This window comes from Carcharhinus amblyrhynchos, chromosome 2 (assembly GCF_965287045.1).
Source record: "Carcharhinus amblyrhynchos chromosome 2, sCarAmb.v2.hapA, whole genome shotgun sequence".
Classification (NCBI taxonomy): domain Eukaryota; kingdom Metazoa; phylum Chordata; class Chondrichthyes; order Carcharhiniformes; family Carcharhinidae; genus Carcharhinus; species Carcharhinus amblyrhynchos.
The window spans coordinates 137,548,560-137,564,587 of NC_137325.1; the positions used below are offsets into that span (position 1 = coordinate 137,548,560).

The 16,028-nt window shown below is 46.4% G+C and overlaps 1 protein-coding gene and 1 pseudogene across 1 annotated transcript in view; both read left to right on the forward strand.

Annotated features, from left to right (window-relative positions):
• The window catches only part of obscnb (obscurin, cytoskeletal calmodulin and titin-interacting RhoGEF b), a 696,366-nt gene that overhangs the window by 181,027 nt on the left and 499,311 nt on the right, over nucleotides 1-16,028 (forward strand). The gene's annotated exons all lie outside the window — the stretch shown is intronic.
• On the forward strand, nucleotides 7,784-7,935 carry LOC145362000 (U2 spliceosomal RNA; annotated as a pseudogene).

Here is a 16,028-nt window from a genome sequence, read left to right on the forward strand (position 1 = left end):
AACTGTTAAGCCTGGATTTTCAGAGTTATGATGCCACTTGAGCCATTTAGAAGTGGAGGCTGGAACTGATTCCGGGAATCCCATCCCTAGTCCTGAGGTTTCTAATTTGCAGCAGGGCCTTAAAAGGGTGTGATTGGTTCTGGTCAGTGCTCTGAACTCCTGACCTGGTTGGTACTATTCCAGAAATAGGCATGTTCAAGTCCTCAGCAATTTCTTTGGAGTTGAGCTGAATTTTCAATAGGTCGTGGATCATGACACTTTAGAGGTGTCATCAGCCATAGTCTGCAGTATGCCTCCCCCAGTGCTAAGTGTGCCCTCCAAATAACCCCTAGGAGCTGTTAGACCCCCATCCCATGCCCATCTACGCTAAGAATACATAATGAGCACGATTAAGAGATTAAGAGCCTCAAAATTATTTTGAAACACCTAAGCCCTGGAGAATTGAGGATTGGCTATCTAACAGGAAGCAGAGAGTTGGAATAAATGGGTGCTTTTCTGGTTGGCAGTTGGTGACTAGTGGCGTGCCGCAGGGATCGGTGTTGAGGCCTCAACTGTTTACCATATACATAGATGATCTGGAGGAGGGGGCTGAGTGTAGGGTGACAAAGTTTGTTAATGACACGAAGATGAGTGGAAAAGCGAATTGCGTGGAGGATGTGGAAAGTCTGAAGAGAGATCTGGATCGGCTGAGTGAGTGGACGAGGATCTGGCAGATGGCGTATAACGTTAGCAAATGTGAGGTTATCCACTTTGGAAGAAATAACAGTAGGATGGAATATTATTTAAATGGTGAAAAGCTGCAGCATGCTACAGTGCAGAGGGACCTGGGGGTCCTTGTGCACAAATTGCAAAAAGTCTGTCTGCAGGTGCAACAGGTGATCAAGAAGGCGCATGGAATGTTGGCCTTTATCACGAGGGGGATAGAATGTAAAAGCAGGGAGGTCTTGCTGCAGCTGTACAAGGCACTGGTGAGGACGCAACTGGAGTATTGTGTAGTTTTGGTCCCCTTATTTGTGAAAGGATATATTGGCCTTGGAGGGAGTACAGAGAAGGTTCACCAGGCTGATAGCGGAGATGAGGGGGTTAGCTTATGAGGAGAGATTGAATAGATCGGGTCTGTACTCGTTGGAGTTTAGAAGGCTGAGGGGGGATCTTATAGAGACTTACAAGATAATGAAGGGGCTAGGTAGGGTAGAGGTAGAGAGATTCTTTCCACTTAGAAAGGAGACCAGAACTAGAGGGCACAGCCTCAAAATAAGGTGGGGGGGAGCAGTTTAGACAGAGTTGAGGAGGAACTGCTTCTCTCAGAGAGTGACGAATCTCTGGAATTCTCTGCCCATTGAAGTGGTGGAGGCTACCTCGTTGAATGTGTTTAAGTCACAGGCAGATAAATTTCTGATCGATAAGGGAATTAAGGGTTATGGGGAGCAGGCAGGTAAGTGGAACTGATCCACTTTAGATCAGCCATGATCCTATTGAATGGCGGGCCAGGCTCGAAGGGCTAGATGGCCCACTCCTGCTCCTATTTCTTATGTTCTTATGAAAACATTGCTTGATTGACAGCTCTGGCACTCTTATCTGTTCTGTCAATTTCACAATACCTATTTGCATAAGATTAAGACGTTTCAAGTGCCAGCAGTTATAGTTATTGAACTTTAAAGGGTCTGGATAATTGTCACTTTTATTGGGCTATGGTAAAACACACTTTTATAAGAAGTTGGCCAGTTATCTACAAATTACTTTTTTAAAGCTGTTTTTACACATTCTACTGCCATCATATGGCTCATTGCTTCTGTACTTTGTATGGTGGGTGAATGGGCATGGAATTGCTGTAGCTTGACATGGGGGCATGAGGGACATTAAGGGTTGTTTTGGGGAGCATACCTTGTGATGGGGGCATGTGGAGGCGTTGGAGTTGTATGGGTGGCATATCTTGGCAAGTATGGAACATGAGGAATGTGTGGGTTAAGCCGATTACATGATTCCAAGATGGAATTGAGTTGGGAGTCTTTAAAGGAAAGCTGATCAGTGTTTATTTATTAGTTTCCAAGTAGTTTTACAATAACACTGCAATGAAGTTATTGTGAAATTCCCCTAGTCACCACACAGTCACAGAAAATCCCCTAGCCACCACACCTAGTTGCCTGTTCGGGTACACTGAAGGAGTACTTAGCATGGCCAATGCACCTAACCAGCATGTCTTTTTGGACTGTGGGAGGAAACCACTGCACCCGGAAGAACCTGTGCAGAACTGGGGAGAAAGTGCAGACTGCACACAGACAGTGACCCATGCCAGGAATCAAACCCAGGTCCTTGCTGCTTTGAGGCAGCAGTGCTAACCACTGGCACCATGCCACAGAAGTCCACATTTCTTTGAGAGTACAATGCCCATGTGATTCACTCTGCCATAACGATGGGGTTTGAGAGGGGAAGGGTCCACAGAAAGCCATTTGTGGGATCAGAGAAGCCACATGCCAGGATCTGTGTGAGGGAGTGCAGTTAGAAGTAGCTGGTCTCTGCTTCAACATGCAGGAATGTGGGTAGCAGCTTGCACTTGGACTAAAATGATCAAATGTATGAGCATTTAAAGTCAGCTGAAAGATTTGCTTGGAATCATAGGGCGAATGGAGGGCATTTGGCCCATTGAGTTTGTACTGACCACAATCCCACCCAGGCCCTATCCCTGCAACTCCACATACTTACCCTGCTGATCCCCTTGACACTAAGGGGCAATTTAATATGGTCAATCAACTTAACCTGTGGATCTTTGGAGTGTGGAAGGAAACCAGAGCACCCAGAGGAAACCCATGTAAACACACAGAGTCCACACAAATAATGACCTGAGGCAGGAATTGAACCGTGGATCCTTAATGCTGTGAGGCAGCAGTGCTAACCACTGTGCCACTATGCCGCTCCACACCCCAGTGCTTAGCTTGAGCTTGGGAGTGGATCTCCAGGGAAACCCTCAGTGGGAAGGCCAATTCTGTTGTCAAACCAGCTAGGAAAGAAGAACGGAAGTAAACTTTGGGAGCTGATAATCACTTTGGATTGGTTCCAAGAGAATTCAATGTCAACTTTGAGAGTAAAGTATAACCAGGAAGTGGGATTTTTGATTATGTTAAATATAAAAAGGGAAAATTCTGTTCTAAAATTTAAAGTATAAGTTGCCTTTAAAAATAGCATGTAGTCAGGAAAGATTTACTAGGATGCTACTGGGAACTGATGGTTTGCATTACAAGGTGAGGTTGTATAGACTGGGACTTTTTTCCTTGGAGCATAGGAGGCTTAGGTGTGATCTTATAGAGGTCTATAAAATAATGAAGAGCATCGATGAGGTAGTCAGCATTATTTCCCAAAGGTAGGGGAGTCTAAAACTAGAGGTCATAGGTTAAGGTGAGAGGGGAGAGATACAAAAGGGCCCAGAGGGGCAATTTTTTCACTCAAGGTGGTGAGTATTTGGAACGAGCCTCCAGAAGAAGTAGTAGAGGTACAATGTTGCTTTTTAAAAAGTGTTTAGACAGTTATATGGGTAAGATAGGCATAGAGGGCCAAATCCTCTCTCAATCACACACCATTTTGACATGGAACTATGTTACTGTTCCTTCACTGTTAATGATTCAAAATCCTGAAACTCCGCCCTGTTGTGTATGTGTCTATACCACATGGCTACATGGATGGCAGCAGTTCAAGAAGGCTGCTCACCATCATCTATTCACAGGCAATTAGGGATGAACAGTGAATGCTGGACAGGATTTTAAGCTGGGGGACTTTTTTCCAGTGTTTATCTGAGTTAGCCATGTCTGCTTTTCCCATTTCTGCCATATTTCCTATTAAAGTAGTGAGCAGCATTAATGACTAATCTCCCATTTGTTCCATTTGAAATCACCAGCTAACAGTTTATATCCATAAATCAGTCCATCAATATCACCCCCTTATAGTAATTCAGCCACACACAGCTTTCTGTCACCAATACCCTTTATTGTGCAGCAAAGGAGAAGGCTGCTCCCACGGTTTGCAATCAGATAGTCATCACCTTGGGACCTACAGCACCAGTCTAGGTAAAGATACAGACTTGAAAATCCTCGCTGGTTGCTTCCCATTGGGCCAGCCTCCATTCGCTCAATACGGCAATTCATACCCCATAATATATCTACACCTGTAGAGACATTATGACCCCCCTCCCCGCCCCTGTTAGAAACACCCACAAATGTTCTGTGCTCCTTGCTTTTGTAGAATTGAATTGGACTACTGGTGCATATTCCTTTGATTGCATAACTAGGACGTGAAAACACAAATTACTTCTCCCATTGCTGCAAAACCCTAATGTCACTTATCTCAGCTGTTGGTCTGGAATTTTCCTTTCTGAAGATTAAGAACAGCGGAGGACGGTAAAGTTGCCCAGATTCCTGCTCAGTGGTGGGTTGGGTGATCTTATGTGACCTTTCACTTTTCAGCTCATTAATTATGCTTCAGTGTGGAGATCATCGAATTTTGTAGTGGAGCAGGCAGGGATTTGCCATTCTGCCATTTGCTCAGTGGCTGAAGATGTTGGCATCATATCTAAAAAATGCCAGGGCAGACATTAACTTACTATAGGCCAGGTGTTATGTCCTTCAGGTAATCCATGGCGCTGAAAAGACCCAGACCTTCCCCTTCCCCTGGAGATTCTCCTCTAGGCCATCCAGGAAAAGGTGAGGATGAGGGCAAGAGGTCTTCTCACCTAACGGACAGCATGGTGGCACAGTAGTAAAAACTACTGCCTCACAGTACCAGGGTCCCAGGTTCAATTACAGCCTTGGGTGACTACTTATGCGGTTTGCATATTTTCCCCAAGACTAGGTAGATTTCCTCCAGGTGCTCTGGTTTCCTCCCACAATCCAAAGATGTGCAGGTTAGGTGGATAGGCCAAGCTTAAATTGCCCATTAGCATCCAGAGATGTGTAGTTTGGGTGGATTAGTCATGGTAAATGCACGTGGCTACAGGGATAGGGTGAAGGGGAGGGACTGTGTAGGATGCTTTTCCAGTGGGCCAAATAGCCTTTTTCCGTACTGTAGTGACTCTACGGTTCTAACCATGCCAGCCAGAGAGGAGGCTATTGGGGAGGTCAACACTTAAGGGAAACAAAAAAAGATTGCACTGCTGTACAGGAAAAGAATGAATGATCTGCTGTGCTGTCTCAAGAGATTGATGACTTTTCCTGACATGTTAGCACTCAGAAGGCTTGGTCGTGTCCCTTGTATTAAAGCCTAAATATAACTTTGATTGTGAACATTTCTGCTTGTTCCTCTTGAAATCTTGTAGCTATGAGGTTGTCACAGGTACATCTGCTATGTTGTGCCCTTGCAACAGCATTCTCAAGTAGCTCGTATGAGTCCTTGACCTCCTCAGAGTCACCCTTTTAAGTCCTACTCATCTAGGGAGACAACTAGTTCATCATTGCATCCCTTCGGTAGCACATCCCTCCTTTTGCAGCACTAGATTGTGCAGGGTGTAGCAGACAGTGTTGACTTTCTGATGAATATTGGAGAGCCTTGCCTCACCTGTCTCAAGATTGGAAACGCATCTTTAAGAGGCCAATAATTTGTCTGTTAGGACTTTGTGGCAGAACGTACAGCATTGTATTTTTCCTCAGATACACATTGTGGCCGAAAAACAGATGCCTTTAGCTATATCTTCTGCGGGTACCACATACGACCGAGGTGTTAACCCTTTACACACCAAGGCCCCTCAGATATCTCTGGCCCCTGCGAGTCATTCAAAATATGAGCCCTGTGAGCTCCTGAGCTAGTACAAGCTTGCTGAATCTTATCTCTATGATCACAAATGAGCTGCATATTCAAGGAATGAAATCCTTTTGTATTAATGAATTGCACAGGCTGCAGCCAGGTAGCACTCAAGGTCAAATGTGTACAGTTGATGGCATGCTGCAGTTGTAGGAAACCTGAGGCTGTAGAGGATTCCACATCCCTGGCAACCTGGCTTGCTTCATCCATAGAGTACTGCACATAATGGTGAACTTTACTGAAAAGGCCATCTTTGACCTCCCTGATTCATTTGTGAGTCACTGCTTGTGAGATTCATAAACAGCAGAAAGTTCCACCAACCTAACTTGGTCGGGTAACACTAATCTAACCTGCCTTTTTTGCAGTGTGTCAGAATGTACTTCATACTAATGTGGTATTATCACACATTGTGCTCACCATTTCCAATTTTATTGCTTCCATTTTTATTGATGGGAGCCTTCAAAATCTTATTCTTCACATGCTAATATTTTAAATGTATTTTCAGAAGTTTTGTTTTATTTCATATTTGTTGCATTTTCAGGTTTTCCTTTTTATATTTTTTCCAAAAAAAGCTCTCCAGCTTGTACTAAATTAAAGCTCTCTCTCTTGTAACTGAGAATGTTGTTTATCACTGTGTATTTTGATGGCTAATTTTTAATAATTTCCAGTTGTAGATCTGTATCATTTATACCTCTTCATTATGATTTGATTTTCTGCAGGATAATGTGGAGATTAAACCAGGGAAAGGATACAGCATTATATCTAAAGGAAGGCAAAGGAGCCTTATCATTCAGTGCTGTGGAAATGAACACCAAGCACAATATACATGTGATGCAGTGGATTGCAAGTCGACAGCTGTGCTTACTGTCCATGGCATGTGGTTTGTTATTATTGTACCATGTTTTTGGAAGTTTCCGACATTACAACAGTAATGACAGTTCAAAAAGTATTTAATTGGATACAAAGCACTTTGAGCATTCTGGTAGTGGTGAGAAAAATATATAAATACAAAGTCTTTTTTATCTTTGCCCATTAGATTCCTATTGAAATGTGAGACAATAGATAATTATATAACTAAATATTTGCTAAATTGTTTTGCATTTCAATATTTCTGTCATTCAAAGCTCGTGAGAAATCCCAGGGAATGTGCAGTCAACCTACTTTGAATTGTTTCTCATCAGCAGTGTAAAGTGGAGTCTGAAAATAGATAAGACTAAGAGGAATGAGATGTGATACCAAACCAAATAAATTAACATTGTTTTGGTTATACAGAGTCTACTACTGATTCATCTTGCATGCAGATTAAGAAATGGTTGATGTTCATGTGCTTGAAATAAAAGCAAGAGCTAATTTTCCTGGTCCATTGAAGGTGGGAGGTGGAAAGGTCCAAATGTCACGTGAGAAGGCTTGGGGATGGAAGCTTTAGATTTCTGTCAGATATAACAAAGAGGAGCAAGCGGGAGGTCAGCTTTGACTGAAAACAACAGTCATCACGATTACTGGTGAGCCTTGGCAAGGAAGGTACCGTAGCATGTACATGAGCGTAAAAAATGACGAAAAGGGGAAAATGTGACAAAGCTGTAGGAACACAGTACTAGAGTGGAATATTGAGGCGAGTAATTGAGCAAGCAGAAGACGGGATGGAAGGAAGCTTTGGATACTGAGTGATTCTAAATGCCATGTAAAAGAGGTATGTCTTCGCAACAAGCTAGACAATTAGATTGAGCGACCGATAGGATTTGGGGCCAACAAAGGATTTTCTTAAGTCAGACTGTGACCCCTGGTTCTGAACTCTGCCCTCCCCCATTTGGTAACATTCTCTTTTCATCTACCCTGTCTAGTTTTGTTAGAGTTTTATAGTCTGTATGAGGTTTCTCCCTCATTCATCTGAACTCCAGCAAAAACAATCCTAACCTAGTCAATCTGTTCTCATACATCAGTCCCGCCATCTCTGGAATCAGCCTGGTAAATCTTTGCTGCACTTCCTCGAGAGCAAGAACTTCCATCTCGGCCTTTTGGCTAAGATCAAGTGTAGTATTGACGTGTTGTGCTTGGTTGAAGTCATTAGGTTACACTTTAGCTTTATTTGAAGCAATTTTTAAAAGTGGCATCTTGGCCTTGTGGCTAAGATGCAAATGAGATCGAGCCTTGGTGGAGGAGCTATGCCTACTCCAGTCAGCTTAGATCATGTAGATCAAGCCCAAGACAGGAGGTGAGAACCCTGTCTTGTCAGCTTGTAGCGGGAATGTCTTAACTTGTTGAGACTCTGAATAGGACTTCATTTAATTGAATTGGAATAAAAACAAATAAAGGACATTCTTCCTCAGAAAAGGAGACCAAAACTGCGCGCATTATTTTAGGTGTGGCCTCACCAAGGCTCTGCATAATTGCAACAACAAATCCCTGCTTCTGTACGCAAAACCTTTCGCAATGAAGGCTAACATACCATTTGTCTTCTTTACCGCCTACTGTACCTGCATGCTTACCTTCAGTGAGCGTTGCACAAGGACACCCAGATCCCACTGCACACTCCCCTCTCCCAATTTACAGTTATTCAGCTAGTAATCTGCCTTCTTGTTTTTGCTTTCAAAGTGAATAATATAGGTAAGAGCCCACGGGATCCAGGGCAATTTGACAAATTGGTTCCAAAATTAGCTTATTGGCAGGAGGCAGCGGATGTTGGTTGAAGGCTGCTTTTGTGGCTGAAAGCCTGTGTCCAGCGGTGCATCACAAGGATTGATGCTGGGACCCATGCTGTTTGTAGTCTACATAAATGATGTAGACAGGAATGTGGGGGTTTGATCAGTAAGTTTTCAAGTGAAGCAAATATTGGTGGTGTGGTAAATAGTGAGGAGGAAAGCTTTTAGCAGAGTGAGCTACTAGGGCTTAGGATCTAAGGGCTTTGGCGAAAAGGGCCAGGTAAGTTTGCGTTGAAATTGTTGTTCAGTTTTACTACAGGGAATAATGGAGGGCCATGTGATGCGCTGTTTCTGTATGATGTGGGAGCTGGTGGACCCCAGGGTCCTTCCCAGTGACCATGTCTGCAGTAAGTGCAGGTTGCTGGAGGAGCTCCAGCTCAAGGTAGATGAGCTGGCCTCTGAGCTACAGACACTGAGGCTCATCAGGGGGAGGGAGGGTGACATTGATAATGGGGTGCAAGAGACATCCACCCCCCCCTAGACTGGCTAACTCTAAGGGTCAGGAACAGGAGGGGGCTGCTGAGAGGAGGAAGGAGGGTGGGGACCGGAGGAAGGAGGGTGGGGACCAAATGCCTCAGTCTCTCAATCTGCATAACAGGTTTGAGGTTCTTGCTTCCAGTGTGGACAAGAACGAGGGCTGTGAGGCTGGTGAGCAAACTGCACACGGTACAGTGATGCAGACACAGGACATAGGCAAAGAGAAGGTGAAAAGGAATGTAGTGGTAATTGGGGATAGTGTGGTTAAGGGTATTGACACTGTCCTTTGTCACAATGACAAAGAGCACAGAAGGGTGTGTTGTCTGCCTGGTGCTAGCTATTTACCATTTATATAGATGATCTGGAGGAGGGAACCGAGTGTAGGGTGTCGAAATTTGCTGATGACACCAAGATTGGGGGAAAGGCAAATTGTGCGGAGGGTGTGGAGAGTCTGCAGAAGGATCTAGATAGGCTGGGCGAATGGGCCAGGAAATGGCAAATGGAATTTAATGTTGGCAAGTGTGAGGTGGTCCACTTTGGTAGGAAGAATGGTAGGAAGGACTATTACTTACGGGGCGAAAAACTGCAGCAGGCGACAGTGCAGAGGGACCTCGGGGTCCTTGTGCATGAGTCGCAAAAACCCAGCCTGCAGGTGCAGCAGGTGGTCAGGAAGGCGAATGGGATGCTGGCCTTCATAGCGAGGGGGATTGAATATAAAAGTAGGGAGGTCTTGCTGCAGCTGTATAGGGCATTGGTGAGGCCGCAGCTGGAGTACTGTGTGCAGTTTTGGGCGCCGCACCTGCGCAAGGATATTTTGGCCTTGGAGGGAGTGCAGAGGAGGTTTACTAGGCTGATACCGGAGTTGAGGGGGTTGAGCTATGAGGAGAGGCTGAATAAACTAGGCTTGTACTCGTTAGAGTTTAGAAGAATGAGGGGAGATCTCATTGAGACGTATAAGATGATGAATGGGATGGATAGGATAGAGGTGGAAAGACTCTTCCCGCTCAAAAAAGACAGTAGGACTAGGGGGCACAGCCTCAAGATAAAGGGGGGGCGGTTCAGAACGGAGTTGAGGAGGAACTTCTTCACTCAAAGGGTGGTGAATCTCTGGAATTCTCTGCCCGTTGAAGTGGTGGAGGCTGCCTCGCTAAATATTTTTAAGAAGCGGGTTGATGGGTTTTTGATAAGAGAGGGGATTAAGGGTTATGGGGAGAGGGCGGGAAAGTGGAACTGAGCCACGACAGATCAGCCATGATCTTATTGAATGGCGGGGCAGGCTCGAAGGGCCAGATGGCCTACTCCTGCTCCTATTTCTTATGTTCTTATGTTCTTATGCTAGGGTCCAGGATGTCGCATCTGGGCTGCAGAGGAACCTGGAGTGGGAGGGTGAGAATCCGGTCGTTGTGGTACATGTGGGTGCCAACGACGTAGGCAAAATGTGAACTGAGGATCTGGGGAGGGAGTATGAAAAGCTGGGAATGGAATTAAAAAGTAGAACCGACAAGGTGGTTATCTCTGGACTACTGCCTGAACCGTGTGCAGACGGGCGTAGGGTTGATAAGATTAAGGAAGTGAGTGGGTGGCTCAGGGATTGGTGTGGGAGGAATGGGTTTGAATTTATGGGGCATTGGCACCAGTATTGGGGGAGGTGGGACCTGTTCAGGTGGGATGGGGTTGGTCTGAACCGTGCTGGGACCAGAGTCCTGGCGAATCGTGTAGATAGGACTGTAGATAGGGGTTTAAACTAATTGGGGGGGGGGAGGGTGCGAGGATAGGTGAAATTACAGGGTCGAAAGTAAAGGAGAGGGTACAGGTATGGGAAGAGGCCAAGGATGTCCCAATAATAAAGGGCGTAGGGGGCGTGAGTAAGGTTGGTGGCGTTCCGGCAGGTAGGGTACAGGTGAAGGCTGGGATGAAGGCACTTTATCTGAATGCACGAAGCATTCGGAATAAAGTGAATGAGCTGGTGGCGCAGATCAGCACAAATGGATATGATCTGGTGGCCATTACAGTGACGTGGCTGCAGGGTGACAGGGACTGGGAGCTGAATGTACAGGGGTATCAAGAGTTTAGGAAGGATAGGCGGGAGGAAAAAGGAGCTCTGCTGATTAAGGATAGCATCAGGGTGGTAGTAAGGGATGATATAGGAGCCAAAGAGCAGAAAGTGGAATCGTTGTGGGTGGAGATTAGGAACAGCAAAGGGAGGAAGACGCTGGTGGGTGTTGTCTATAGGCCCCCAAATAATGATCTGGAGGTGGGGCGGGCTGTTAACGCGCAAATAAATGCGGCGTGCAGGAATGGAACGGCGATAATTATGGGGGATTTCAATCTACATATTGATTGGTCAACCCATGTTGGACGTGGTGGGCTTGAGGAAGAGTTCTTGGAATGCTGCCGGGATAGTTTCCTTGAACAGTGTGTGTTGGAGCCGACGAGGGAGCGAGCTATCTTGGATCTGATGTTATGTAATGAGGCAGGTAGAATTAGGGACCTTGTGGTGAAGGATCCTCTTGGGAAAAGTGATCATTGTATGGTGGAGTTTCTGATGCAGATGGAGGAGGAGAAAATGGGTTCCCGGACCTGTGTCCTTTGTTTGAACAGAGGGGAGTATGACAGGATGAGAGAGGAATTGGCGAATGTTGATTGGGGGAGCACATTGGGAGGTAGGCCTGCTGAGGAACAGTGGAGGATCTTTAAAGAGATCTTTCTTGGTGCTCAGCAGAAATTTATTCCAATGGTTAAAAAGGATCGTAGGAGGAGAGATGATCAGCCGTGGATAACGAAGGAGGTAAAGGAAAGTGTTAAATTAAAAGCAGATGCGTTTAGAGTAGCTAAGAGTAGTGGGCGAGAAGAGGATTGGGAGAGGTTTAAATATCAACAAAGAATGACGAAGAAGTTGATAAAGAAGGGTAGGATAAACTATGAAGCTGGGCTAGCGCTTAATGTAAAAAAGGATAGTAAGAGTTTTTATAAATATATGAAAAGGAAGAGGCTGATAGGGTGACTGTTGGACCCTTAGAGGATGAGAGGGGGGACTTAGTGGTAGGGGATGGGGAAATGGCTGAGGCCTTGAATAACTTTTTTGTTTCTGTCTTCACGGAGGAGGACGTGAATAATTTGCCGGGTGTTAGCGATGGTAGGAGTGGAGGGCCTGAATGACATTATTGTTACTAGAGAGGCAGTGCTCGACAGACTGGAGGGACTGATTGTGGACAAGTCCCCACGAGCGGATGGAATGCATCCAAGGGTTCTGAAAGAAACGGCGGAGGTGATAGTGGATACCTTGGTGATTATTTTCCAAACCTCGCTGGATTCCGGGGAAGTGCCGGAAGATTGGAAAACGGCTAATGTTATGCCGTTGTTTAAGAAGGGTGGCAGGCAAAACGCAGGGAATTATAGGCCGGTTAGTTTAACGTCTGTTGTAGGTAAAATGTTAGAATCCGTTATCAAGGAGAAAATAGTGAGGCATCTTGAGGAGAATTGTTTGATAGAGCAGACGCAGCATGGTTTCGTTAAGGGGAAGTCGTGTCTGACGAATTTACTGAAGTTCTATGAGGATGTGTCTAGGGCGGTGGATAGAGGAGAGCCGGTAGATGTGTTTCTTCATTTTCAGAAGGCGTTTGATAAGGTGCCCCACAAGAGGCTATTACAGAAGGTCAGGGGGCATGGAGTTGGGGGTAGGGTGTTAGCGTGGATAGAGGATTGGCTGTCAAATAGGAGGCAGAGAGTGGGGGTCAATGGGTGCTATTCGGATTGGCGGTTGGTGACTAGTGGAGTGCCCCAGGGGTCGGTGCTGGGGCCCCAGCTATTTACCATTTATATAGATGATCTGGAGGAGGGAACCGAGTGTGTGGTGTCAAAATTTGCTGATGACACCAAGATTGCTGGAACGGCAAATTGTGCAGAGGGTGTTGGAAGTCTGCAGAAGGATCTAGATAGGCTGGGTGAATGGGCCAGCAACTGACAAATGGAATTTAATGTTGGCAAGTGTGAAGTTGTCCACTTTGGTAGGAATAATGGTAGGAAGGACTATTACTTGGCGAAAAACTGCAGCATGCAACGGTGCAGAGGGACCTCGGGGTCCTTGTGCATGAGTCGCAAAAGCCCAGCCTGCAGGTGCAGCAGGTGGTCAGGAAGGCGCTCAGGGATTGGTGTGGGAGGAATGGGTTTGAATTTATGGGGCATTGGCACCAGTATTGGGGTAGGTGGGACCTGTTCGGGCGGGATGGGGTTGGTCTGAACCGTGCTGGGACCAGAGTGCTGGCAAATCGAGTAAGGAGGACTGTAGACAGAGCTTTAAACTAATTAGGGGGGAGGAGGGTGCAAGGGTAGGTGACATTACGAGGTCTAAAGTTAAGGATAGGGTACAGGTAAGGGAAGAGGCCGAGGATGTCCCAATAATAGAGGGAGTAGGGGGCGTGAGTATGGTTGGTGGCGTTACGGCAAATAGGGTCCAGGTGAAGGCTGGGATGAAAGCACTTTATCTGAATGCACAAAGCATTTGGAATAAAGCGGATGAGCTGGTGGCGCAGATCAGCACAAATGGATACGATCTGGTGGCCATTACAGAGACGTGACTGCAAGGTGTCAGGGACTGGGAGCTGAATGTACAGGGCTATCAAGTGTTTAGTAAGGATAGGCGGGAGGAAAGAGGGGGTGGCGTAGCTCTGCTGATTAAGGATAGGATCAAGGTGGTAGCAAGGGATGATATTGGAGCCAAAGAGCAGAAAGTGGAATCATTGTGGGTGGAGATTAGGAACAGCAAAGGGAGGAAGACGCTGGTGGGTGTCGTCTATAGGCCCCCGAATAATGATCTGGAGGTGGGGCGGGCTGTTACCGCGCAAATAAGTGCAGCGTGCAGGAATGGGACGGCCGTAGTTATGGGGGATTTCAATCTGCATATTGATTGGTCGACCCATGTTGGACGCGGTGGGCTCGAGGAGGAGTTCTTGGAATGCTGCCGGGATAATTTCCTTGAACAGTGTGTGTTGGAGCCGACGAGGGAGCGAGCTATCTTGGATCTGGTGCTATGTAATGAGGCGGGTAGAATTAGGGACCTTGCGGTGAAGGATCCTCTTGGAGAGAGTGATCATTGTATGGTGGAGTTTCTGGTGCAGATGGAGGAGGAGAAAGTGGGTTCCCGGACACGCGTACTTTGTTTGAATAGAGGGGAGTACGGTAGGATGAGAGAAGAATTGGCGAATGTTGACTGGGGGAGCGCGTTGGAGGGAGGGTCCGCTGAGGAGCAGTGGAGGATCTTTAAGGAGATCTTTCTTGGTGCTCAGCAGAAATTTATTCCGATGGTCAAAAAGGACCGTAGGAGGAGAGGTAATAAGCCGTGGATAACGAAGGAAGTGAAGGAAAGTATTAAATTAAAAGCGGAGGAATTTAGAGTAGCTAAGAGTAGTGGGCGAGAAGAGGATTGGGAGAGGTTTAAATGTCAACAAAGATTGACAAAGAAGTTGATAAAGAAGGGTAGGAGAAACTATGAAGCTGGGCTAGCGCTTAATATAAAAAAGGATAGCAAGAGTTTTTATAAATATATAAAAAGGAAGAGGCTGGCTAGGGTGAACGTTGGTCCTTTAGAGGATGAGAAAGGGGACCTAGTGGTAGGGGATGGGGATATGGCTAAGGTATTGAATAACTTTTTTGTTTCTGTCTTCACGGAGGAGGACGTGAATAATTTGCCGGGTGTTAGCGATGGAAAGGTGGTAGGACTGGATAGTGGATAGTGGATGCCTTGGTGGTTATTTTCCAGACGTCACTGGATTCCGGGGAAGTGCCGGAAGATTGGAAAACGGCTAATGTTACGCTGTTGTTTAAGAAGGGTGCCAGGCAAAAGGCGGGGAATTATAGGCCGGTTAGTTTAACGTCTGTGGTAGGTAAAATGTTAGAATCCGTCATTAAGGAGGAAATTGCGAGGCATCTTGAAGGGAATTGCTTGATAGAGCAGACGCAGCACGGTTTCATTAAAGGGAAGTCGTGTCTGACAAATTTACTGGAGCTCTATGAGGATGTGTCTAGGGCGGTGGATAGAGGAGAGCCGGTGGATGTGGTCTTTCTGGATTTTCAGAAGGCGTTTGACAAAGTACCTCACAAGAGGTTATTGCGGAAGGTCGGGGGACATGGAGTTGGGGGTAGGGTGTTAGCATGGATAGAGGATTGGTTGTCAAATAGGAGGCAGAGAGTGGGGGTCAACGGGTGCTATTCGGATTGGCGGATGGTGACTAGTGGAGTGCCCCAGGGGTCGGTGCTGGGGCCTCAGCTTTTTACCATTTATATAGATGATCTGGAGGAGGGAACCGAGTGTAGGGTGTTGAAATTTGCTGATGACACCAAGATTGGGGGAACGGCAAATTGTGCGGAGGGTGTGGAGAGTCTGCAGAAGGATCTAGATAGGCTGGGTGAATGGGCCAGGAAATGGCAAATGGAATTTAATGTTGGCAAGTGTGAGGTGGTCCACTTTGGTAGGAAGAATGGTAGGAAGGATTATTACTTACGTGGCGAAAAACTGCAGCAGGCGACGGTGCAGAGGGACCTCGGGGTCCTTGTGCATGAGTCGCAAAAACCCAGCTTGCAAGTGCAGCAGGTGGTCAGGAAGGCGAATGGGATGCTGGCCTTCATAGCGAGGGGGATTGAATATAAAAGTAGGGAGGTCTTGCTGCAGCTGTATAGGGCATTGGTGAGGCCGCAGCTGGAGTACTGTGTGCAGTTTTGGGCGCCGCACCTGCGCAAAGATATTTTGGCCTTGGAGGGAGTGCGGAGGAGGTTTACTAGGCTGATACTGGAGTTGAGGGGGTTGAGCTATGAGGAGAGGCTGAATAAACTAGGCTTGTACTCGTTGGAGTTTAGAAGAATGAGGGGAGATCTCATTGAGACGTATAAGATGATGAATGGGATGGATAGGATAGAGGTGGAGAGACTCTTTCCGCTCAAAAAAGACAGTAGGACTAGGGGGCACAGCCTCAAGATAAAGGGGGCGCGGTTTAGAACGGAGTTGAGGAGGAACTTCTTCACTCAAAGGGTGGTGAATCTCTGGAATTCTCTGCCCGTTGAAGTGGTGGAGGC